A 25,661-nucleotide genomic window follows, 5' to 3' on the forward strand; every position below is an offset into this window, starting at 1 on the left:
TAATCTCCTGCAGTTTTTTCAGTTGGGCCTACTTGTGTACAAAACCTCCATAAACTGAGCCCCAACCCTCTGAGGCAAAGGAATGACTGAGTCTTGAATTTTAATGAAAAAAGAAGTAAACTATTTTTTTTTTATTCCTCCTCTCTTCAGTGCTGAAATCACATTATAAAGTGTGCTTAATTTTTTTTTTTTCAATCCGAAGAGAGTCAAAAGCTGCACATTTGCTCTCATCTGACATGTTGTACTCTGTCAATTTCTAAGGCCATACTGGCCTGAATTTCTCCTTAATTTCAAATGATAGTATCGCTACCACTTCAAGAAAGATATTCTAATGAAATTTTCTGGGAAACACCCTTTAATCATGGTAGATCATGCCTGCTCAACTTGGTCGACTTCTCTGAGTCAGTGAACAGAGCTGTGGATGAAGGCAAGGTGGTTCATACAGCCTACCTTGATCTGGTCAAGGCCTTTGATACAATTCCCCACTCAGGAATCATAGAAAACACTTAGTAAGCTAGCCATCAACTCCTATATCTCTAGGAGGGTTGCAAAATGGCTCACAGATTGAATCCAAAGTGTGAAAGTAGTGGACTCCAAGTCAGACTGCCGACCATTCACGAGTGGAGTCCCACAGGGTTCGGTCCTGGATCCTCTTCTGTTTGGTATCTACTTCTCTGAAGTCCAGGCAACACGAAGGGACTCTGGCTGACAAAGTTTACAGATGATTGCAAGTTGGGAGCTATTATTAGCTCCCCAAGTGATGTTGACATCTTACAGAAAGGCCTCACTGAGACCAGTGACTGGTGTCAGAACCATAGCCTTAAGCTCAATGTCAAAAAATGTGTCGTCGTCCCCCTTGGAACCTGGTTCCCTTGAATTATCAGATCAATGGTAGTCCACTGAACACAGAAGGTGTTAAGAGATCTGAGAAGACAGGTTGACAGCAACTTCTCTTTTGACCACCACATTACCACTGTGGTCAGAATGTCATATGTGGCACATCTCATTACTAAAGATTTTGCATCCAGGAAGAAAGAGGTCATTGTCTCCCTCTACTCTTCCCTCATTAGGCCAATCATCGAGTACAGTGCCCCATTTGGCATGTACCTCACTAGACACCTGCAACAACTGGAGACGCCACAAAAATACCTCAGAAAGAGGATCCTAGGCCTTAAATACTTTTCCTTTATGGACAGACTCAAAAAACTCCAGCTTTTCTCTGTCTCATATCGCCTACTTAGGGGTGATCTCTGCTTGACTTACAAAGCCATGCCTGACCCAGCTCTGTTAGAAATGCTACATCTAAGGAAATCCCAATCCCTCAGCACCACACGCTCCAGATACCTAAACCTCATTACCACATTCAACAGAACATGCTGAATGGACAGGTTCATAACTCAGAGACTGCCCATGCCATGGAATAGACTTCACATACATGTCAAGCAGAGCACCTCACTGGCACTCTTCAAGAGAAATCTTGATGAGTGGATGGGAAGTAGAAAATTCAAGCCGGGGGATCACTCCAGTGGCTCTACTTGACAGAAGCACTAGGAACTAAAGTTGGGTGGCAAGATGCCAGGGTAATCCTATGGGCTAGGCTTGTAAAGGCTCCACGGCCATTAGCCTAGTACACACCTATGAACCTATGAACCTACTAGGCTATTGGACCTAGGGCCTATATAAGCTTAGCCAAAAAAGGTACATTGGCTTTTGCCACCCAAGAAAATTATTTTCCTGTGCCCCTGTTTAACAGAGCCACAGATGTGATCCCCGTGGTTAATTTCATATTTCCCATGCAATCATCAAGATTTTTCTTGAATGAGTGCTAATGAAGAGCTTTGTTTGATATAGATAGGTAGTTTGTTCCAGAGTATGGGAAGTCTCTGGGACAGGAATCTATCCCTCCAGCATGTTCTGTTTATTGTGGTGACAAGGTTTAGGTCTCTAGAGCATGTAGCTCGGAGGGATTGGGATTTCTTTAAGTGGAGCATGTCCAACAGCTCTGGGTTTGCCATGGCTTTGTATGTTAGGCAGAGATTGCCTCTGAGTAGGTGATATGCGATGGAGTAAAGCTGGAGTTATTTGAGATGGTCTGCATAGGGCATCTGTTTGAGGCCAGTAATCCTCTTTGTGAGGTATTTCTGCGACCTGTCCAGTTGTTGTAGCTGTCTTGTGAGGTACATACCAAAAGGGGCATGATACTCTATAATGGGTCTAATGAGTGATGAGTAGAGGGGAACCATGTCCTCTTTTTTCCTGAATGAGAAATCTTTTGTGATGAAGTGTGCCACATAGAAGGATTTCCTGACTACTGTGGTAATGCGATTATCACAGGAGAGACTACTGTCCACCTGTGTCCCAAGGTCTCTTATCACACTTTCAGTGTTACGTAGACTACCACCTATGTGGTAGTTCATGGGTACAGAGTTTTTACCAAAGGGGATTACAATGCACTTTTTGGCATTGAGCTTGAGGCCATGGCTTTGACACCAGGCATCTGTCTCAGTGAGGCCCTTTTGTAGGATTTCCACATCGTTAGGAGTTTCGATTATGGCTCCTAGTTTGCAGTCATCTGCAAACTCTGTTAGCCAAAGACCTTCTGTGTTAGCCTGTACTTCAGAGAAGTAGATACCAAACAGGAGAGGACCCAGGACTGAACCCTGTGGTACTCCACTTGTCACTGGTCTGAAGTCGGATTTGGAGTCTGCTACTTTCACAGTGTGGGTTCTGTCAGTGAGCCAGTTGGCAACCCATCTTGTGACATAGGGATTTATATGTAGTTTAGTGAATTTGTCTTTAATTCCAGAGGGAGGAATGGTGTTGAAAGCTTTGGCGAGATCTAGATAGGCTGTGTGAACCACCTTAGCCTCATCTAATGCTTTTTTGACTGCTTCAAAAAAGTCTGTCAGGTTTAGGAGACATGAACTGCCTTTTACAAACCCATATTGGGTGGGGTCCAGAGTTTGGAGATTACCATCGTCTTTGTTTATAGGTTCCATGGCCTTGCAGACCAGGCTCGTCAGGCTAATGGGGCAGTATTTCCCAGGGTCCATGGTGGCTCACTCTTTGTGGAGTGGGATAACCATCACTGTGCACCATTCAGTGGGCACAAAGCCTGAGATGAGGCTATGATTGAACATGGTGCTTAGGTGGGGTGCCAGTTCATTCTGTAATTCATGTAGAATGCAGCCTGGGATGTTGTTAAGTCCCATGGATGCTGTGTTATTGGCTTTGGAGAGTGTGGCTTTTACCTGTGCAGCTGTGATTACAGGAACTTTACATTCTTCCAGTATAGAGATGGGCTCTTTAGGGGGTGAGAGGGTGGTAAAGTTAGCACTGAACCTATCTGCCAGGATGTTAGCAATATCAGTTGATTCTGTATATTTAGTGCCATTGTGCTGTAACTCAGATATGAGTGTTGCCATTGAGATTCTTGACATAGCTATATAATGCTTTGTGGTTGTCTTTAGAGTCAGTGGCGATTTTGTTTTTATAGCTACCTTTAGAGGATTATATGAGGGATCTCAGCTTCTTACTGAGGCTGAACAGGGAGTTCCTCAAATCATGGGATTTTACTCTTTTTTGCAAGAGTTTCTTTCTCCTGTTGTAGAATTTGTTTATGACAGGAGACCACCAGATTGGCTTCCTTTTTTGGAGGATAGCATCTTGGTTCTGTTAGGGATAGCATGATCCATGCACTTGTGTAAGTGCATATAAAGTGCATTTGTGTAGGATTCAGCAGTCGTACCTCTATTGTCCATCTGTATGGGTGTCGGGAAGTTTGCCATTTCTGTCTTAAGAAGTGTGAAGTTGGCTTTGGAGAAATTGTTTACAGTGGTTTCCCTTTTGGGGGGGGGGCGAGATGTGGATGTCTAGGGTGATTAGCTTGTGGTCAGAGCTGAGCAACGAGGAATTGACCTCTGGTGTGGAACACTGTTCGCCTATCTTGGTAATGGCTAGGTCTAGGATATCGCTGTCCCTGGTGGGGGTGTGGATAAGTTGATCCAAGGTGTTGGAATTTATGAATTCCAGAAAACGTTGAGCAAAAGAGTTGGTACATGAGTAGTCAATAAAAACATATTATCATATAAGATGTGCCACAGGAAATCCTTGTTCCAAAGACTGCATAGGTTTACAACTACAGTTTCTTTCTTTTATTGAGTGTTTATGCATTCATTTATTTAGCTTCATTTGATGAGGATGGACTGTGTACATAACATGCTTAGATGTAGGCATGACTTTCCCGTGCTCATCCAGTACTGAACAGCATGCTCACACAATCTGAAACAACAACAATGTACAGCACAAAAAAGGAAATGCCACTTTGTAATGAACTTAGTGGGATCTCTGATTTTTGTTCTGACTTCATGTAGGCTAAATAAACTGTTTGGTTAAGCATGAGCATTGCTTCCCTCGTTGCAGCATGATGATGTCTGTGTGACTCTCACTATGAATTAATGCTGGTGCATTTATATGAATCCATTTTAAAGTCTGAAAATACATTTAGGAAATAACTGCAACATTCTATGTAAAAGCAATATTATCTAAAACCCTTAACATACAGTGAATTTTACTAATGAAAAACAAAAGGTAAAAATCATACAAACTAAGTGCAGTCTTATTTCAAAGACTTGGCCACGTTTTAAGATAGAAAGCATTTCAGTAACATTACAGAAATCACATCACCCAGGGCAATGCATCAACTAAACTCCTTGTTTATCATTTCTTCATAGCATGGGAATGCATTTTAAGATGGATTGTGAAAACAATTCTCCCAGCAGAAACTGTTTTTCTAAATACTTGTTCCAAACTTGTCATCTGTATGACCAAAAGTAATATTTAATTGCCATGGTATCCATTTCTATTTTTGAAATGTATAGCGTTGTTAACTGCCAGGTTAAACACTTGTGGCATAGCATGTGTGCTTCTCGGCCTTATAATTTCACCATAACAATGGCTGCATTGTGCGTGCAGCAATGGATGACCTAATTAGAAGACATACAGAGAAGTACACAGAACTGAGAGGCTATTTCTTATTTGCAAGCTGTTTAGGTATTCACACTGTGTTCATTTAAAAACCATGTAAATAATGAACAGTGCTGGAATGAAAGCAGTGTTTGAAATATGCACTTTTTGGCAGTGAGCATACCTCATGGCTCCAGTGCACTTTGTTTGTTTTGGTTCCACTCATGCAACTTGACTCTCACAGACCTTGTGGCAGTCTTGTCCTCACTGCTGCAGTATCCTGTTGTGACATGACTCAGCTAAACTAAATAATTCTGCATTTACAGCACCTCAGGTTTGAGTACAATACTGAGTACACAGCAAGGACTCACTCAAGGATAGTGTAATAGAAGGAGAAGCTGGCGACTGTCATCTGGTTATTAGCACACATGATGATTCCTCCTCTACAGTCCTACTTATGCCTTAAATACTAGACTGACTGCACCAGAATCATGAGCAGCATGCATTGGTTTCTTTGGGCTTTCAGCAGTCAGATGCTTCTAGCAAGTCTCCAGAAGTCACTGTCTATGACATTTCTGGTAATATATTACTTTCTTCACCTCTGGGAGATTTAGATGTCACAGAATACTCCATTCTTATTTCAGTGCACAGACCACAAGCCTGGATTCCACTGAGATCATATATTCACAGTGGTCTCCCTATGGTAGTCATTAGAGTTTTGCACTACCAGCAAATATTTTCTCCATGCAGATCCCAGTAGGTCATTACCTTGGAAAAGATTAATCAATATGGATATAAAATGTAGAAAGCTAAGTTTGCTACCAGTGCTTCATATCTAGAGCATTTGATCTTGTAATGATTACCATTTTCATGTAAACCTTAGTAGGTACAACAGTTGTAATGTCTACTGTGTGTAATTACCCTCCTTGACCATCTGCAAAGAAGGTGTTATAAGCACAGTCTCCTCATGGAAATACATTCACTGCTCTACATTGAATCCCCAGACCTGTGGCTACAATGAGATTCCTAATCCTATTTTTCCCTTACTTCCCTCTTTACAGCAAAATACCCTGATGCCTTCAGGCATTCTTTCTCAAGCTCACTCTCCAAGAGGGTACTGCATGCATTTTCTGGCCTATAAGATTAAGCAACAACTCATTTGTCTCTATACCTTAAACCAGGAACGCCACAGAAATATATAGATTTGGGAAACCTTACCCAGTGATCTTTCCATGAAAAGAAATGCATGCATTGCTTCAGTTCCTTCCCCATCTTCAACAGTTATTTGAGCCCTTGTTATATCCTGTTTAGTTTTCACAGCCAAAATATCCTTTTATTTATTTCACTTTGCTGTTGCATAACCCTTAAAATGGTGTGTCATTCTACAACTTAATGTTAGCAAAATAGTCACAGAAGTTCATAACTAATGAGATAAAGGTATTCCCAACCTTACACCTCAGTTTCTTAGCACAAGAAATCTTGTCAAAGCCAAAACTAATTGGGGGACAATTTTTAAATATTGCTCTTATAAACTTACAAATATGATAGAATAATATGTTTTGCGTATTCTGAAGGATATGAAGTTTAAACCTCAAATGTCTGTAATTATTTAGTGACTTTACTACTCAAAGATTAGATAGAAAAACACAAAGTTTCTAAGGAACAGACTAAAACTTTGAAGCAAAAATCTGGGCATTCTGCAAAAATCTGAGCAGTTGAGAGGTATGTTCCCTAGGAATAGTAAACTAGCTATAAACAAAAATGAATTTCAGAATAATGAAAATACAAACATACACGTTTGTGTGTGTGTTTGTGTGTGTGTGTATATATATATATATATATATATATATATATATACACATACACATACATTACATACATACATCCACAACCACATTTTGCATTTTTGCAAATGGAGCACTCATGGTTGGTCGAAGTACACTCTGTTACAATGCACTGAATAGCTGAATAGAGGAGATGGGGAGTTGTCTCTTTTCTCCGGCATTGTGCAGTCTCAGATTTGGTATTTTTAAGTTAGCGGTGACATGGAGGACACAGACCCCCATGTGGAGAGTACAGATGGCTTGTCCCACCCCCCACCCCCCAAAAAAATACTTATTTGTTTAAGTGCCTTACTTCGATAATTCCATTTTTGCTGCATTTTGTAAAGGAGAATGAAATTCAAAAGTGTACTTTAACAAGTTAAGATAAACCCCTACATGCATAAGTATCCGTTTGTCTGTCTATCTATCTATGTTGAACCACACATACAAATGCAAGCAATTTAAATGTATATTTTATTTTATTTTATTTTATTTTTTTGTATCTTGTTAATACTTCCAAGGTTCAACTGCCAAGCTCTCAAATAACCATTTTGTTCCTCCATGTGGGATATCACATCAACATTTATTGTATTTATTTAACTATTATTTTAAATTCCCTGTGCTTAATCTTATACACCATTTAACTTTCTTAATGCTTTTTCCTTATCATTAACATAGTCTAGCAAAAAAAAGAGCATGCATTATGAATGCATATGGAGATAGATGAGTCTCAGGTACTTTTCCAGTATCCTCCTTAAGCTCACAAGAAGTAAGAAACCATGTTATTTTGCTTTGGGTTCCCCATTTGATTAACAAGCTTTTCTCCTTGCTTCTATTCATGTGACCATTCATTTCTCTGCTACTGTTATTAAGCAAGAGCTGGGTGGATCTCTAGTTTTTCCTTTTTTCCCCTCTCCTGTCTCATGGGAGGTAAGAGTTTAGCTGTGATGAATTCTCCTGTCATCTTTCATGGGGTGTCAGGGATTTTTGCTGTTGCTATGGCACGCTGACCCCAGTAGAGTGAGACTATTGTCTAAGGGGGTATATAATGAGAATTCTCTGAATGGATGTGCATGCCTCCATGGTGAAATGTGACACAGTCCAATCCCCCACACACTCATCTTGAACCACTGCCATCCTGTAAGATTTACTAGTTTCCACCAGGAATCAAGAGGTTAGGATATGCTCTACCATGCTTCCCATTTTTCTCCTCCAAAGTGAGCAAGTAGGCAAATTTCTCAGCATTCACCTCACTCTCTCTCCCTGGCCAGGTCTCCCAGTACCTGAGACAGTAGTCAGATGAATGGCATTGCAAAAAAAAGAATGGAGAGTAGAAAACAAAAGTAGGAAAGACCATCCAACTAACCAAATGGCCTCAGACAATAAGACAGCTACAGAAGGTGATGGATAGACAAAAGACATTTTTCACTTATGTTGTGGAACATAAAATGAATCTGGAAAGTGGGCTACTGGAAAAGGAATGAATAGTACAGGTAAAGCAAACCTACTGAATGAATTACTCAGTCTTGTGTCTACAATGGAGTCATTAAGCATCGTGTCAGCATGAGAAGACAGCACAGGAGGGAATGGGGCAAGCTAAAAGTATGAACTTTGTCAAAGAGGAGAAAGAGAAGAAAATAAAGATATTTTGGTGGAATAAGATGCAGAACCAAATGAATCATCTCCACAGGTGCTTAAAGAATCGACTGTAGTGTTTTAATAACTGTTTGCATTGAACTACCGCTTCTCAGAAACTGGAGCGGTTCTACAAGTCTTTAGGATGATGGCACAACTTCAAGACAAAGAAATAAAGGAGAAAGAGACAAACAAATACTAGAGTAATTACATGCCTATCAGCTATTTTGTCATCCCAGGAGGGGTTATATGACAAATATACTCCTGGGAAAGAGTCAAGAGTTATTGAATGTTAATTCTGTTAACTTCTAAGTATTGCTATCTTTCAATCCAGTTTTGATCCTTTGCTAGGTAATTGCTGAAGTATCCAAGACAGGTCCTTTAGGTGTGTTATATCTTAGCTTTATCAATATATTTCATACCCCCCTTCTCAGGAGGATTTTGATGAAATTAAAGGGACGGGTCAGGGCTTCTAATGGTAAACTGGGCAAGAATCTAACTGACTGACTGACTAACATTAGAATAGGTGCATAGAATGTATCACTTAATAGTGGTTTATCTGCTGGCAAGTTGGTATTATTTATTTCAACCAGCAGGAAATGAAAATACAAACAAAAGCACTTGAAAAATAGAGCTTAGAAGTCTGGACAGCTAATTTGCATAAAAATTGAATACCATGTAGCACACAGCTCCTCCCACTTCTGGTAGGAATGATGGATGCTACTCAGAAACACGTTTACAAAGAGAATGACAAAATGATGAAAAAAATATAAGCACATTATCAAAGAGACCAAGTACAATCTTTGTACTTCAATGAACTGTATAGCAAAATTCTAATACATGAAGTAATTTATTTTTGCTTCAGAAAAAGGGAGATGTAAGCTGTGTGTCCTCTTTATTTAAATTAATGTTGTCACTAGTATGTTGGTCATGTAGTGTGGTTCTGTGTGTACTAGGCAGCTTCAAAATCACGTGATGAGAATTCAGAAAATTGTGTGGTGTATCAAGCTTTAAAGGGACTTATTTCAATAAATGGGGGCATCCCGGGCAAGGGTAAATCAGGGCTGAAAGTAGTAACATTCCTTCAAAATAGGGACATCTGGGAGGTCTGTTTAGTAACCATTGTGATGTAAAAAGATCCAGTGTATGAAATGGCAATGTTTAACATAACCGAGTCAGATATTATGCTAGTGATAAAGAGCAAAATTGGTCTGTTCACAAATAATACCAAGACTAGGGTGGTGGGCGTGGCCACATTAGACATTTTCATGTGAGAAAATGTAAAATTATGTAGACTGATATGATGACTCCAATGAAAGTGTGCATGCTTGAAGGGGTGTGCCAAGTGAGAACTTAATCACTCAATGCAGTATAAAACAGTAGGGGCAGAGTTAGCAGCCGTTGTATGCCATGAAAGTAAAACTGTCAAGGACTAGAAACGTAAATCTGAAGATTTAAATTCCTGCAGGGTTAGCTACTAAAGAGAAGCACCAAGTGGCAGAGATCCCTGATTTAACTAAATTCAGCATGCAATATACAAACTTCAAACACCTCCATGCATATATATACAAACTTTGTTGCAAATGTTTTAAAACATTTTAATGGAACCCCCAAGGCTGCCAGTTCCTTATTTTTGATGCTAGAACAAATATTCATGCATAGCCTGATAAGCACAATTAACCTCCACTACAAAACAAATCTAGTCTACTCTAGTATGGACTTATTAGATGCATTTTCAGGCTTCTGCAATCATTTAATTACCTTTATTTAACATCCTCAGAACATAATGCAATGATACAAAATTAAGAATAATTTTGCAACAAAATCAACATGCCATACTGTGTGTGTGTGTGTGTGTGTGTGTGTGTGTGTGTGTGTGTGTGTGTGTGTGTGTGTGTGTGTGTGTGTGTGTGTGAACATACATCATATCTAGGTTTCTTGCCCTTCTGCACTATGTTTGTTGTTTCACAGGATAGGATCCAGCTTCCCATAGCCTTTGATCAGGTTAGATAGCAATGGCTTAGAATGAATTAAATAATAATGAATGAATGAATGGCTGTTAAGCAACTGGTTTTATATAACATGCTTTATGTTTAGGTTCAATTCCCCACATCTACTGCATTTTCATCAGTTACTTAAGTTGAAATTTGTCTAATTTGTCTAATTTGCATCTTCATCATCAACAACCCACTTTTTTCCCATTTTTACATGGGGTCAAGGTGTTGCTTCAACTATTGCCATCTCTCTCTTGGTTGAATGCCACATGCCTACCTTCTTCGACAGTCATACCTGAGTGTTGCAGGTCTTCTCTCATGCAATCCACCCATCTCTTTGCTGGTTGACTTTGTTTCCTCTTGCCTTCTTGTTTCAACCAAATTTTTTTTCACCAAATTGTTTTCTGCTTTCCTTCACAAGATGCCCAAATCACTGAACTCTGCAGTTGGAGCTATGTTGGCTTCTACTCTGATTCCCTCGTCTCTTTATTTATTCTGCAGTCTGCATTCTACCATCCATCTCAAGTGTTTCATCTCCATCACCTCCAGCTTCCCCAACTGCTCAGCTTTCAGAAGTTTTGGCATTCCTCTATCACACACTACTCCTGACACGCTGTGTCAGTTGGCTGTAGCACCTCTGATTCTAGTTTTGGCAACCTCATTCATACTTCACTTCTACTCATCCATCCCCCAAGATACTTAAAGCTGGTAACATGTTCTACTATGTTTCCTTCTATCTCAATTTTTAGGGTTTGCTGCCATGGTGTAACAGGATTCAGTGTACAATATAGTACAGTTTAATGTAACAATATCAGATATTATGTTGGTGATGAAGAGCAAATTTGGCCAGTTCACTAATAATACCAGGACTAAAGTGATGGTCGTAGACATAGCAAACTCTTTATTGTGAGAAAATGCCAGAGCTTGATATGATGAATCCAATGAAAAACGCACATGCTTGAAGTGCTGGGCCAAGTTAGAGAAGAAGAAGAAAAGGATTTATCTGGACTATAATCACCAGTAGGCGTAATCACTCAATGCATTTTTTAAAGAACAGTGGCAGAATTAGCAGCACTTTGTGGTGCATAAAAAGTGGAGTAGACTCGAGAGATATTGAGATCATCTGCCTACTAAACATGTCAGTAGTAAGACCAAAAGTTTGAATATACTGTTCAATTCTTTGCACTGCACAGGCAAGGAGAAAGTATTATGGCAGAATGTGTGCAATGTGAAGCTGTCAGAAGAGTGACATAAATGACCAGGTTAGGTATGAAGAATAACTTGAATACTTTAACTTGTATATCCTAGATAAAAAAAATAAAACATATGATTTAAATATGGTGCACTTTCAGGTGTAAAATATGACTGGTAGAGTTAAAGTCATCTGTGGAGGCAGTATGGTCAGCAGATGGAAAAGAAGAAGATTCAAGGTGGTTAAACGTAAATGCTTCTTTACACAGAGGGTAGTGAAGTTCTGCAATGCATTGTCCCATACAGCAGAACACTGTAGTTCAGCTGATTGTTTTGAGGATGCTTGTAACAGTCAAAAGAAGGACTGGACCACATATAATGAATAGGCAAATTACTCACAAAGAAGCTTGTATTCCTTGTTTTAGGGCTAAGGACTTTATGATGGCATATATATCACCCGAGAAACAAACTTTTGCTTGTTAATACTAGAAAAAGGTTTTCAATTCTGTCTCCAGAGTACTCTATGTTGCCTAATACTGAGTATCAGGCCCATTTATTTCATCAAGTTCATTCTTTCTTTGGGATCTCTATAAGACTTCTACTATATTTTGAATAGATGTCTTTGTAATCTCAGAGTCCGATCTCCTGCATCCACATGTTGGATGACCAGTGAACTACTTCAGCTCTCCAAAAAGTTCTACACTAAGAAAGTAAAACATTAACCGTGTCTTTATGTAATCTAGAAGTGTAAAAGAATTCCTGGAAAGGCAATAAAAGCTCATAACCATAAAATGAATTGCTGTGACTCACGTCAAGTATTTAGAGCTCAAAGACCTTGTTTTGTACCATAAACATTCTACCTCACTGATTGTATTTGGTGGTAAACCATCTGTTTGGGGGGGAGTAACTGCAGTCCTGAAGTACCTGATTGGCCCTCCCCTCATCTCAGTTGTTCTCCAACTACTTTTGCCTTTGTGGCTCCAAACTCAAAATCACTTCTCTGCCCCATAACCCAAGCAAGCTCCTCTCCATCCAGCTGCTTCACTCTACTGTAAGGCACATTGCATTTTTTTTTAATTTCTTAATAAATATGGTTTATTTAATTCTACTTCGACCTTGTACTAGAAATAATTACAAATAAGCTTCTATTGTGTTAAATCCTGGCTAAGTGTTGTCTTTCTGCTGTTAATGTGTAGCAAATATATTAGCATGTTTCTACTGGCTTTTTACTGTAGGATTCAATGAAACCATTTAATTTTTGCTTTATGTACTGCACAGCTACAGCAAGTAAGTTTGTAGTGTGTTGCCATCTGGTTAAGTGTTATTTTTTTCTCTTTGCTGCTAAGCGTATCTATTTGCATGTTTCTCCTTGCTACTACTTGTTGTTGTTGTTGTTGTGTCTTTTGGCTTTTCCCAGTTAGAGGTCACCACAGCGGAACTCCGGTCTGCTAATGATTGGCAGTAGATTTTTACGTGCCGAGTTGCCGGCCCTGACGCACAACCTTCAACGAAGGTGCGCCCATTCATGCATCTCTCCACACAGAAGACGCTCTACCTGAGAATCAAATGGGACAATGTCTTACTGTGAGGTGACAACGCTACCGCAGCACCACCACCGCAGTAGGTTTCAATTGTAGTACCTCATTTTATGTTTTATCTAGTCAATTGTTAATAATATGAGGTAGGTCTGTTTGTGAAAAGAGTTTGGTCATTGACTATTTTTTCATATATGTTACAAACTCAATCTGCTTATTCTAAAAGTGCTTAAATATCACATTTACAGACTGTATGTTGTGTAGGAAAGAGTGCGAACTAACTGAGATAGGTGTTCTACTTGTCCTTCTAAAATCTGTAAACCTCCATCTCATTAATCCCACCCTTGCATACCAACACAAATCTCTTTTTAGTTAATTTTATTTTCTGTTCTTCTAAATTGAGGACGTGTCTATTTTTGTTTTTAGAAATCCCAAACTTGCATAACTAGACATTTCTCCTGTTAGTGTCCTTATTTTCCTGTTTAAAGGCTATAAAGTAGAAATGCACAACTGTGAAATACAGTGCACTACCCATGTTTGCCAAACACTACTTAATGCAGAAAAGTACAGATAAATAGTACTTTATCTGCCTAATAAACACTATACCAACAAACTTAATAAAACAAAGAAAGCCCAAACGGCACTGGTGACCAAACTTCATTTAATAAATTTAAGCACTTTTCGACTGTTACAAAGCAGCCTTCATCAGAATACAATAAAAAGAATACCAGCTCCATTTAAATAATAAAAACAGCACAAAAAGGCGGGGAATTAATTTGTCAATTAAATTACATTAACATCTTAAAGAGAACTTATCAGTAACATATTAAAAAACAAAATATAAAACTAATAAATATAATCACTCTAGAAATACATTAATAAAACTCTCTCATAAATAATTCTAACTATATTATCTATCTAAACTTTTTAACTTTAGCAAACTACTAATAGTAATTGCATCATTCAAGCCAGGAATATTACAGGCATCAAGCCTGATTTGCCATTTTAATTCAAGTTCATACAATCTGAGTGCATATGGACCACCTCGAAAACTCCGAGAAATACTATCGATGACCAAGAATTTAAAATAATGGTTACCAAACAAAGAAATATGCTTGGCTAAAGCGTTGTCTGCCCTCTTATGTTTAATAGCATACATATGCTCGTAAATTCTATCGCGGAGCCTCCGCTCTGTCTTGCCAACATAGAAGGCAGGACAACACATACACTTAGCCAGATATACTATTTCTTTTGAATTACAGTTAAACTTACCTTGTAATCTATATTTATAATCATTGACAGTGAAAGAATTAGATACTTCTATATATTTACAGATATTACAAGCCTCACATTTTACCATTCCTGGTGTCTTAACACAGGGAATTGAATTATATGCTAACATATCCTTCAAATTCTTGCCTCATTTAAAAACTATTTTCGGCCTCTCTCCACGTAGATTTTGAAGATGAATGTGAATTTCTGAGAACGGCATTCGAACATAGAGGTTATCCGTTAGATTTGTTGGACGACCTAATACAAGAAGTTAGGATGAAAAGAGTTAACCATGTTTATGTACCTTTGTTGGCTAGGAAACCTGCTGTTTTAGATGATATTTCTAACTTTGAAGAGTCAGTTCATCCACCTATGGGTGTAGTGTCTACTGTTTCAGGGGTTGACAATATGGCTAGTAGTTTTATCATTACATATTGTATGCAGAGTGATTCTTGCATCAATATAATTAAGAAGAATTGGGGTCTGTTTAGATCAAATCAGAATTTATTAAATAAACTTGGAGAGAGGCCGAAAATAGTTTTTAAACGGGGCAAGAATTTAAAGGATATGTTAGCATATAATTCAATTCCCTGTGTTAAGACACCAGGAATGGTAAAATGTGAGGCTTGTAATATGTGTAAATATATAGAAGTATCTAATTCTTTCACTGTCAATGATTATAAATATAGATTACAAGGTAAGTTTAACTGTAATTCAAAAGAAATAGTATATCTGGCTAAGTGTATGTGTTGTCCTGCCTTCTATGTTGGCAAGACAGAGCGGAGGCTCCGCGATAGAATTTACGAGCATATGTATGCTATTAAACATAAGAGGGCAGACAACGCTTTAGCCAAGCATATTTCTTTGTTTGGTAACCATTATTTTAAATTCTTGGTCATCAACAGTATTTCTCGGAGTTTTCGAGGTGGTCCATATGCACTGAGATTGTATGAACTTGAATTAAAATGGCAAATCAGGCTTGATGCCTGTAATATTCCTGGCTTGAATGATGCAATTACTATTAGTAGTTTGCTAAATTTAAAAAGTTTAGATAGATAATATAGTTAGAATTATTTATGAGAGAGTTTTATTAATGCATTTCTAGAGTGATTATATTTATTAGTTTTATATTTTGTTTTTTAATATGTTACTGATAAGTTCTCTTTAAGATGTTAATGTAATTTAATTGACAAATTAATTCTCCGCCTTTTTGAGCTGTTTTTATTATTTAAATGGAGCTGGTATTCTTTTTATTGTATTCTGATGAAGGCTGCTTTGTAACAGTCGAAAAGCGCTTAAATTTATTAAACGAAGTTTGGTCGCCAGTGCCGTTTGGGCTTACTTTATCTGCCTAGTTCAACCATCAGTCGTAATTATTTTAATTTCTTCATTCTCTCTCTCTCTCCCAGTGTACCAACCACATAGTATGTCTGACAATTGCTCTTGAAAATAATCACACTACCAAAGGGAACTGCAGCTGAATTTCACTTCCAGTTGCACAACTTAAAAAGAAACAATATCTTCAGTTAAAATCTTAATAAGGCAATTTCCAAGATGCAAACTAAACTTAATTGTTTTCCCTCACTTATGCATTAGTGTGTTCAGTACTGTAGTATTGAATCTGCTGGAGGGACACCCCCCATCCCCACTCACAGGCCTTTTACTGCTGAAGGTGAAGCTAAAGTAACACTTTAGCATATTTACTCTAGCAGTGTGAAAAATCCATGGAAAGGCAATAAAAGCCCATAACCATAAAACTAAATGCTGTGACTCACGTCAAGTACTTCGATTTCAAAGACCTACCTCACTCTTTGTTTGTTTTTGGTGGTAAACCATCTGTAGGGTGGGGGTAGTAATAGCATTCCATTGAAGTAACTGATTGGTCCCCCTCATCTCAGTTGTTTCTCCAGCTACTGTAGCATTATTTCAAGCCAAAGTCACTGTAAAACTGCCTTTTGCAGTTAACTTAGGTGTACTTTAAGAGCAATTAACCAGCTTGTGTTACAGTCTTTAAAATTATCAGGATTTGTCTTACCTCCTGTTTTGCTGCAATTTTACAAATAGTTTTCCTGGTACTTACTCCACTGTGGGCCAACCCACCCTGTTCAGCCGTCACTATGCTTGGACTTCTCTCCCATCCCCCGTCTTACCCCCCCAATTCCCACCCAACCCCACTACAGCTACACTTATACCTCACTTACTCCACCTCCTCAGCTCACCCTCCTCTCCTGTACCTAACTTTCTATTCAATCACAAACTGTTGTTTTTATACCACCTCCACCCAGATCTATTCTAAATTCCTTTTCAAGTCTTACTCTGTTCCCTCTCCACCAGAACTTACCTATTCTCCACAGATTATCACTGCTCATTAACTTACCTAACCATACTGCGACATTTTTATAGCACTAACCATGCTATTTCCTTCCTGTATCACTGTATTCATCCTCTTCCTCTCATTCCTAACATTAGCACCAGTAGTAATAGTAGTAATAAATCTCCCCACTAGTTACTCAAAAATCTCTTTAAGCTTATTTTCCATAACTCCATTTCACTGTTGTAACTCCCAAATACTATACAATGTTAGTCCCAGTGTTAAGGTAATGCTTCTATCCATCTCTGCTAAAATGCCATAATGAGCAAACCTTTTTACTCCATCATGTATCAGTGTGGTGACATCTATCCTAACCCAAGTCCCAATTAAACACCAAACAATAAAATGCACCCTAAATGTTTAAAAATAGTCACTCTAAACATTAGAAGCATGCACAAAAAAATCACAGATTTTCATGCCTGGATGACCCAATACAACCAAGACATCCTAGCCACAACTGAGACATGGCTAAATCCTGAAATAAAATAAGCTGAAATAATATATATCCTGGTTATAATATTATTAGGCTCGATAGAAAACATAAAAAAGCAGTTGGAATAGATATAATATTTTTAAATATGCTCACAGTAAATCCCTATATAGGCACAGTCCCAATTTTTGGAAAAGCAGAAATTTTAATCACATTCCTAAAACTTAATAGAGTCAAGAGCATACACACTGCAGTGCAATATACCCCCAGGACAGAACATTCCAATACCTGAAAACATACAATCCTGAATAGCAGATACAACCACATATGAAATTATCCTCCTGGATGATGTAAACATTGACTGGCAGTGTTTATCTGCAAATTCAGCAGTCAGCAGCATGAATCTATTTGAATTCACTCAACTTATTAATTCACCAACAGGCTACGGCAAAAATAACTCCCAACAATCTATCCTGGATTGGATTCTGGTTACCAACACATCTAATTTTACCTTCTCAGGTACCCTCTCTGATACACTAAGTGATCACCTGACAACTTATACCCATAGGAGTATTAGACGACTAACAAAAGAACATAAGCTCAGAAGTACCCATAATATCTCCAAATCCTCCAAGGACTCTTTCATTGAATCTCTGAAAGCAGTTAACTGGTCCATCCTAAAAAGACTCCCCTTAAATGATGCAGTTGAGTACTTCAGTGCAGCATTTCTAAATATTCATGACACCTTAAACCCACAGTGTACAAAAATAATTAAAACCAGCCATGAATCACCAACCAATGCAAACTCCTTATCAAAGATGGAGACAAAACATGGATTAACTGGCAAAAGAATAAAAATAACAAAAAATGGAAACTATTCAGACAGCTATGAAACCAAATCAAGAAATAAGTTAATAGAAATAAAAAGTCTTATTATACTCAGCTACAAGATAGCCATAGAAAGAACCATAAAAAATTCTGGTCCTCCATAGACTCTCTCATCAGTATAGGTACAAAAAAGAATCCTAGCTCATACCCAGACATTCCTCTCTTCAAACAGCTACCCATTTCAATACATACATCATATACTGTATATCCAACTTAACCTGAAACTCACTAAAACATCCCCTTCCACACAGCCAACTTCCTGTACTTTAGACCTTAGCACATTTCCTTCACAAAACTCAACTCTCTGCAACTTCTCCAGTGCACATGTAGACACCTCCACCCACTTTACCTTTCAATCAGTTTCTATAACTCTGACAAAAAAGCTTTTGCATAAACTAAAACCTTGTTCCTCTTCAGCCGACAACCTTCCCCTGAATACCTAAATCTAGCTGCAAATGCAATAGCATACCCAATCTGCATTTTTATTAATAGATCAATAACAGAATTATGTGTCCCTAACATGGCACACATTCCCCCTTACATAAAGGAGGGAATTCCACTGACATTACAAATTTCTGTCCCATAGCCATCTTGTCTCCCCTCTCTAAAATCCTAGAAAGATGTATTCATCAGCAGTTTTTTTCATTATCTCTTACAAAATAAGCTAATCACCAATACACATCATGGATTTTGGCCAGACCACAGCACCTCTACTGCATTGCTATTATTTACAGACACTGTCAATAAAGCTCACAACTCTAATAAACTTGTGTGTGCAGCACTTTTAAATCTATCAAAAGCCTTTTATATGTTCTGTCACAGTAAACTCCTCAATCAACTTTTCACCCTTGTTCTAGCATCTCCATCTGTTCAATGGTTCTCTAGCTACCTTGTAAAAGGCAACAAGCTATAAAATGGCAAGGATCTATCTTGGCATACCTTCCCACTTCCACAGGAGTCCCACAAGGATCCATCCTTGATCTTCTACTATTCAATATGTTCATCAATAAGGTACATTCATCTTCTTTTGAAGGCACCTTGATTCAATATGCAGATGGCTCTAACATCATCTGCTCTTCAACCACCTTAACTCACCTCCAAATCACTCTTAAAGCTGTCATCTTCATTGAAACCTGGCTTACAACAGCACAACTCCTACTCAACTCCCCAGCACTCACACACCTAACAAAGCACCTTTCAAAATCTTTTCGACAAGTGGCCCTGAAATCAAGTTAGTCCACCATACCAAACTATTTGGAGTCATAATGGATGATCATTTTAAATCTGACCTTCACATCCAAAGCAATATCAAGAAAACTCATCAAAAGCAAGGCATGCTATACAGAAACAATGGTTTTCCTAAGCACAACCACAAAAATTACTCTAGCCAAAACCTACCTTTTGCCCTCCCTCTTCTGTGGCCTCAATTCTAGCCAATTTACAGCCATCCATAAAAAACAAACGTGAAAGCTGCTACAACAGAATTGCCAAGTCTGCAACTAATTCATCCTCCTTTACCCATCACTGTAAAGCTCTGCATACCCTTAGCTGGCTGACCCATTACTGTAAAGCTCTGCATACCCCTACCTGGCTGACCCATCACTGTAAAGCTCTGCATACCCTTAGCTGGCTGACCCATCACTATAAAGCTCTGCATACCCTTAGTTGGCTGACCCATCACTGTAAAGCTCTGCATACCCTTAGTTGGCTGACCCATCCCTGTAAAGCTCTGCATACCCTTAGCTGGCTGACCCATCACTGCAAAGCTCGGCATACCCTTAGCTGGCTGATCTATCATGGTAAAGCTCTGCATACCCTTAGCTGGCTGATCCACCACTGTAAAGCTCTGCATACCCTTAGCTGGCTGGAACTCCCCCTCCACCTCTCCTACATTCAACTTATATCAGTACATAAAATTATACACAAACCATTAACCGGCTTTACCCCTTTAATCAACATATATTTTGCAAAAAGAACACTTAGATTGGAAGACAAACAACTTATTACCACAAATAAACCAAACAAATCCCCAAGCAAAGTCTATATTCATACTCAGTAGCAAGAAATGGAACTCCTTACCTCTAAGCACCAGAATTATTTCTAACCTACCCACTTTTAAATGCTCCCTGAAATAATACCTTCCAAAATCTTGGACCTGCTTTTGTGCCAATCCTGGCTGAACTTACTCACTATACTTCACTCCCCACCTTCAACCTAGATCACACTTCACAACACTCTCCAGCCTCCTACTGCACTCCTTTTTGTTTGCCCCCACTACCTAACCTTATGTAACTAACCTCTGCAGACCCTTCCTCTACCTCTTTCCTCCCTACTCAGCTAAGCTACCTGAAGACACCCTACCCTGCACTCTTCTTATAATCACCTTCTCTCCATCCTTCCTCCTTCTGCAACCATAATATGAACACGTCTCTCATACTAAGACATCACTCAGTTTCACCTCACTGTGTCTAGTCGTGTAATCTCTGACATCTCTTTAAATATTTTATTAGAATTATCTCAGGTCTCATTTAGCACATACTAATCTATGTGACAAATAATATGACTATTAAATTTTTCCTCACATATTCACTTCAGCTCATATTATTGTTTTTCATGGCACTCTACTATGAAACAAATGTTCTATATTTTTCTCATTCCCAGATTTTTCACTCTTTTGTCTTGTAGTGTAACTTGATGTATTGTGATTTAAAATATCTGTACTAGCTGTTTTTAATGTAACATGATACTTTGTAATTGTAAATATCTGTACTTGATTTTTGAAATACTGTGATTGTGGAGATTTTCTCCCTGGGCCTCTGCTGAAAATGGGCACTTTCTGTCTCATATGGACTTTACTGGTAAACTAAATAAAATAAATGTCATAGGTAAACATACGGTTCTACCTTTACATTTATGTTCTGTATTCCTGGGATGGCAAGATTAATAGCTAGTACATCAAGATGAGGCATAAAGACCATATATATATATATATATATATATATATATATATATATATATATATACACACACAGTACAGAGAGAGAGAATGATGCTGTTCCATTGAAGTATTATGTTTAAGTGACGAGACCCATCCCAGTCATCTGACTCACACAAACAAGTTACTTCTAAATCTAGATGTCTCTATCTCTCTATGTGTGTGTGTGTGTGTGTGTGTGTGTGTGTGTGTGTGTGTGTGTGTGTGTGTGTGTGTGTGTGTGTGTGTGTGTGTGTCTGTGTGTGTGTGTGTGTGTGTGTGTGTGTGTGTGTGTGTGTGTGTGTGTGTGCGTGTGTGTGTGTGCGTGTGTGTGTGTGTGTGTGTGTGTGTGTGTGTGTGTGTATAGTTATAATGGCAATAATACAAAAACACTTGTCAAACTGCGAAATATTGACCCCACTTCCCCAAATATTACAATGAACATACATTACAAAAAAAATGCAGGGAAGCTAACCCCACATACCCGCTACTTAAATATATAAACATTGAGGTAACACAACACTGGAAAAAATGAGAAATCCCTGAACCCTATTGTCAATGTTCTTTCACAAAGTTAGTATTCGGTGTCCTGAGAATCAAAAAAAAGTCAGCCAATTCATAGGCTGACCAGAAAAATAGTCAACAAAAAGAAATGATACCATATATGTATATGTATATGCATATATCTATCTATCTCTATCTATCTATATATAGTGTATATACTATATATATATATATATATATATATATATATATATATATATATGTATATGTTACTTTGTAAATCAAATTTTTAACATTATTTTAAATAAGTCATGAGATCATAACATAATGGATCTCAGTGAAATATCATTTCACTGCTCACAACATTATGAATAGTCTGTATATCTGAGGGGTTTCTTGATGGGTCATCAATGTTTACTGGAGTAGATGGGGTCCCGATTTCAATTCATAGCAGAGGCATTTACATTTGAAGGTAAGACTTTAGTAAACAAATTGTTGATAGCTCTTGTAGTGAAATCTGTTTCTGCAGGTCTCACACAATCTGAAGACTTCCTCAGTATATCTCTGACATGGTGCCATACAGTTCTTGACTGCATCTAAATATCTAGCAGATATTTTTAATCTGAAATATTCACTGTCTTTGATTCCTTTTATACAACAGGTCTATATTAGGAAACCGAAAACCCGTTTGAGCGAATCGGAATTGAGCGACACATATAGTGCGAACTATGGTAACGGCGAACGTTCAAAACCGCAAAACATGAAATGTCGAATTGTCATGGTTGGCCCATCTGCGGTATGCACTGTAAGGTAAGTGTGCGATAGTTACGGACCTTAGGGTTAGGGTGCAGGTTAAGGTAAGTGCATAGATAGGTAATTTATGTAAGGTTTAGTGTAGGGTTAGAAGTAGGGTTTTAAGTGTATGTGTGTGGATTATTTGTTTTGTTTGGGTATATGTCTGTAGGGTAAGTGAGCGATAGTTATGGACATTAGGGTTAGGGTGCGGGTTAAGGTAAGTGCATAGATAGTAATGTATGTAAGGTTTATTGTAGGGTTAGAAGTAGGGTTTGGTTAGTGTATGTATGTGTTTTATTTATTATGTTTGGGTATGTAGTATGTAACACACGGTGGTGTTGGCCAACTATGACGATTCAAGATCTGAAATTTTGTGGTTTAGGGGGTTCGGCATATTTGTGGTTCGGGCTATGTGTGTCAGTGTTGTGGTGTTCACTCAAATGGGTTTTTGGTTTTGTAATATAGACCCCATACAACTGTATATCACCTGCCGGTAGGAAGTGCAGTCTCAGGCTCTGATGATGTCCAGCTGCAGTGGCTTGTTTCATAAATGGTGGCCAAACTTCTGATTTCGAATCACTCTTTCTCCTTTCATAAAAATGAGACACATCTTTCCACTTCTATCACCATGATTTTTCTATTCTGTTGTCTTCATTTTAGAAATCCAGATGGTTGCTTTCTGCTGTGAAAGACATTAGTACTTTAATCTCATCCGTCTTCCTATCAGTAGTTGTAAACAGCAAAAAATTAAAACTTGTACTGCAGTTATTTCTATAGGCCAGCAACACTGTAAATGCATAAATTTGTTCTAACACTTGCATTTCTTCAACATACCCTTTATTCTTTGAATCATGTGTTTTACTTGCCGATTTACTGGCAAATATTTTGGATTAAGAGTAAAATGTTTACATTCCCATGCTCTGGAGAAGCTTATAAACTCTTGGCATTCAAATTGTTGTCTGATATCATCTGCTGTGGTATTCCATGTCTTGATTTAAACATATTACTCATTGATATAGCTCTCCTAAACTTGAGCTAAACAGCTATGGCTGATTATAGGTGATGAATTGTTTCAGCTGCAGTGTATTGACTGTTGAAATACACAGATGCTGTTTAAATCCACAAGACAAGATGCTCCACAGCTGTCCACTGACAGGGGGTGAGGAGTGCCAGGAGTTTTATGGTGGAGCTCTACTGTAAATATCTACATTAATCTATGGATTACAGGAGTTGAGAACATCTGCTGAGTTATGGGTACACAGGCCATAAGCAGTCTAGAGATTGACTGGATAACTCTAAGGCTATGGGGGACTGGCTCCATAGCAACTATTGTCAGGGAGATGGGGAGCGCAGGCAAGAATGGAACAATGAATTGGAGAGGGCAGGATTCACATGCAGGCAGAAGAGTCCACCAAGGTACTGGCTATAATTCTAGGTGAAGTGCACTGTCTACAGCTCAGACAGAGAGTACTGTATTGTGAAGAATAACATCTGTGTCTGTGGATCAGACTTGGAAAACAGTGGTCAAGATGAGACGGGGATAACATAATGGATAACAACACCTGGCAGCAGTCAATATAGAGAGCATACAATGGCTGTACTTTCCTGGGTACATGTGAGTGTAAACTTCTGAAGGGATACATGTCATAGCAGAGTCCATCCACACTCTGCCTTACTACACCACTATGGAGAACTGTCCTAATATTGTTAGGAAATGGAGAAGGGCTGTGTGTACTGTGTAGAGAGAGGGTACTGCTCCCTGAGAATGGCAGCTATACGGCAGTACTGCATATTTGTTCAGACACACAGCTCCTGCAAATGTGGTAGCATTATATGATTGTGTGTGTGTATGTGTGTGTGTGTGTGTGTGTGTGTGTGTGTGTGTGTGTGTGTGTGTGTGTGTGTGTGTGTGTGTGTGTGTGTATGAGTCAAATGTTGTGGGACCTTAGATAGGAATAGCAGAGCATTTCATACTACCTTGCAGTTGATGGAGCACCAGTTTTCATGTGGACCAAACAGGGTCTGCATGGTGATGTGTACATAATCAATGGTCCTGAGACCCTCAGGGAGCTGAGCAATTTCTTTAAATGCCCATGTTGGGTTTTTTCTTTTCTCTTCTCCTCTGTGGTCCTTTGAAAACACCAACTTTTACTACACATATTGTAGAATAGTGTCAAAGAAGCTGTATAGTACTCATGAGGCTGATGCCTGTGATACACCCACTATTTACCCTGATGTTCACTGGAAGGTCTCTGTAGCAAGAATCATCAAAGCTACACATACCTTAGTGGCTGCAGAGTTCAGTATTCCATGTATCCTATGAGATTCCGCAGATGATGTATGGTGTCTCTTTCTGCATGATAACATTTGATTGGTAGGTTAACTGCAGTGGGAGCCTTCTGAGATGCAGATGGTGATGGCTCATCTTAGTGCAGACACTGGCTGCAAGACTGGACTCTAATATGTAATTATTTACTCATTTATTTATTTATTAGCCTTTCTTTATCAAGAAAGCCTGACTGGTCAAACCCCTTTTCACAGGCCCAGACAGGAAAGCTGCACATTACATACATTTGAATGTGCTAACAGTAAAATATATTAGAACACTCAGGATTATATAACTTAACAAGTGATTACCATGTTACATGCGCTGTATAGTATTTATAGCATGTTAAGCTCAGCTACATCTGTAGAACATAGCATATACAGCATGTAAAATACTCATTAGCAGAACATTCAGCATTATGTCACAGTGCATGTACATACTCCCACAGTGGTATATTCGCATACAGACAGTAGATAAGCCATACATGCATTTTTTATTGAGACAGTTAAATCCACTTGAGACACATTATTAGAAGATTACTAAAGTAAAATTTGAGAATTTAGTGACATTTGTTTGAATGGACTGCATGAAATAGTAAATTAGTAATGGGATTGCTACAAGGTCTGTGCTCTTATACTAAAAGGCATTATTTCCATGAGATTGTGGGTTATACATGGGATACGATTTTGAATATGAGAGTTTGTTAGTAATGGGGCTAATTACCAATACTAGTGCAGGACCATTTGCTTTAAAAGTTAATTTTCAACTGGATTTTGAAGTGTAGATCAGATTAATATTTGTGTTATCTATAAAGATCGATTAACAAAGTGTAGAAACATACACAGGTATAGACAGTCATAATTTTCATTTTTTTTTGAGTGAGCACTTGATGTTGGTTTAATGGGTTCAGTTCTCTGGTGGGTGTCTACCTGTTTAATAACTTGCAGAAGGCAAGACA

The 25,661-nt window shown here is 38.4% G+C and overlaps 1 long non-coding RNA gene across 1 annotated transcript in view; it reads left to right on the plus strand.

The window, feature by feature from the left end:
• The window catches only part of LOC122789736, an 821,846-nt gene extending 799,459 nt beyond the window's left edge, over positions 1–22,387 (plus strand). Inside the window, exon 3 of the long non-coding RNA XR_006362868.1 lies at positions 22,244–22,387. This is a non-coding gene — a long non-coding RNA (uncharacterized LOC122789736). The remainder of the gene's footprint in view (positions 1–22,243) is intronic.
• The last annotated feature ends 3,274 nt before the right edge of the window (positions 22,388–25,661 follow it).

Source organism: Protopterus annectens, chromosome 15.part0 (genome assembly GCF_019279795.1).
Source record: "Protopterus annectens isolate FY-2018-M chromosome 15.part0, PAN1.0, whole genome shotgun sequence".
NCBI lineage: Eukaryota > Metazoa > Chordata > Ceratodontiformes > Protopteridae > Protopterus > Protopterus annectens.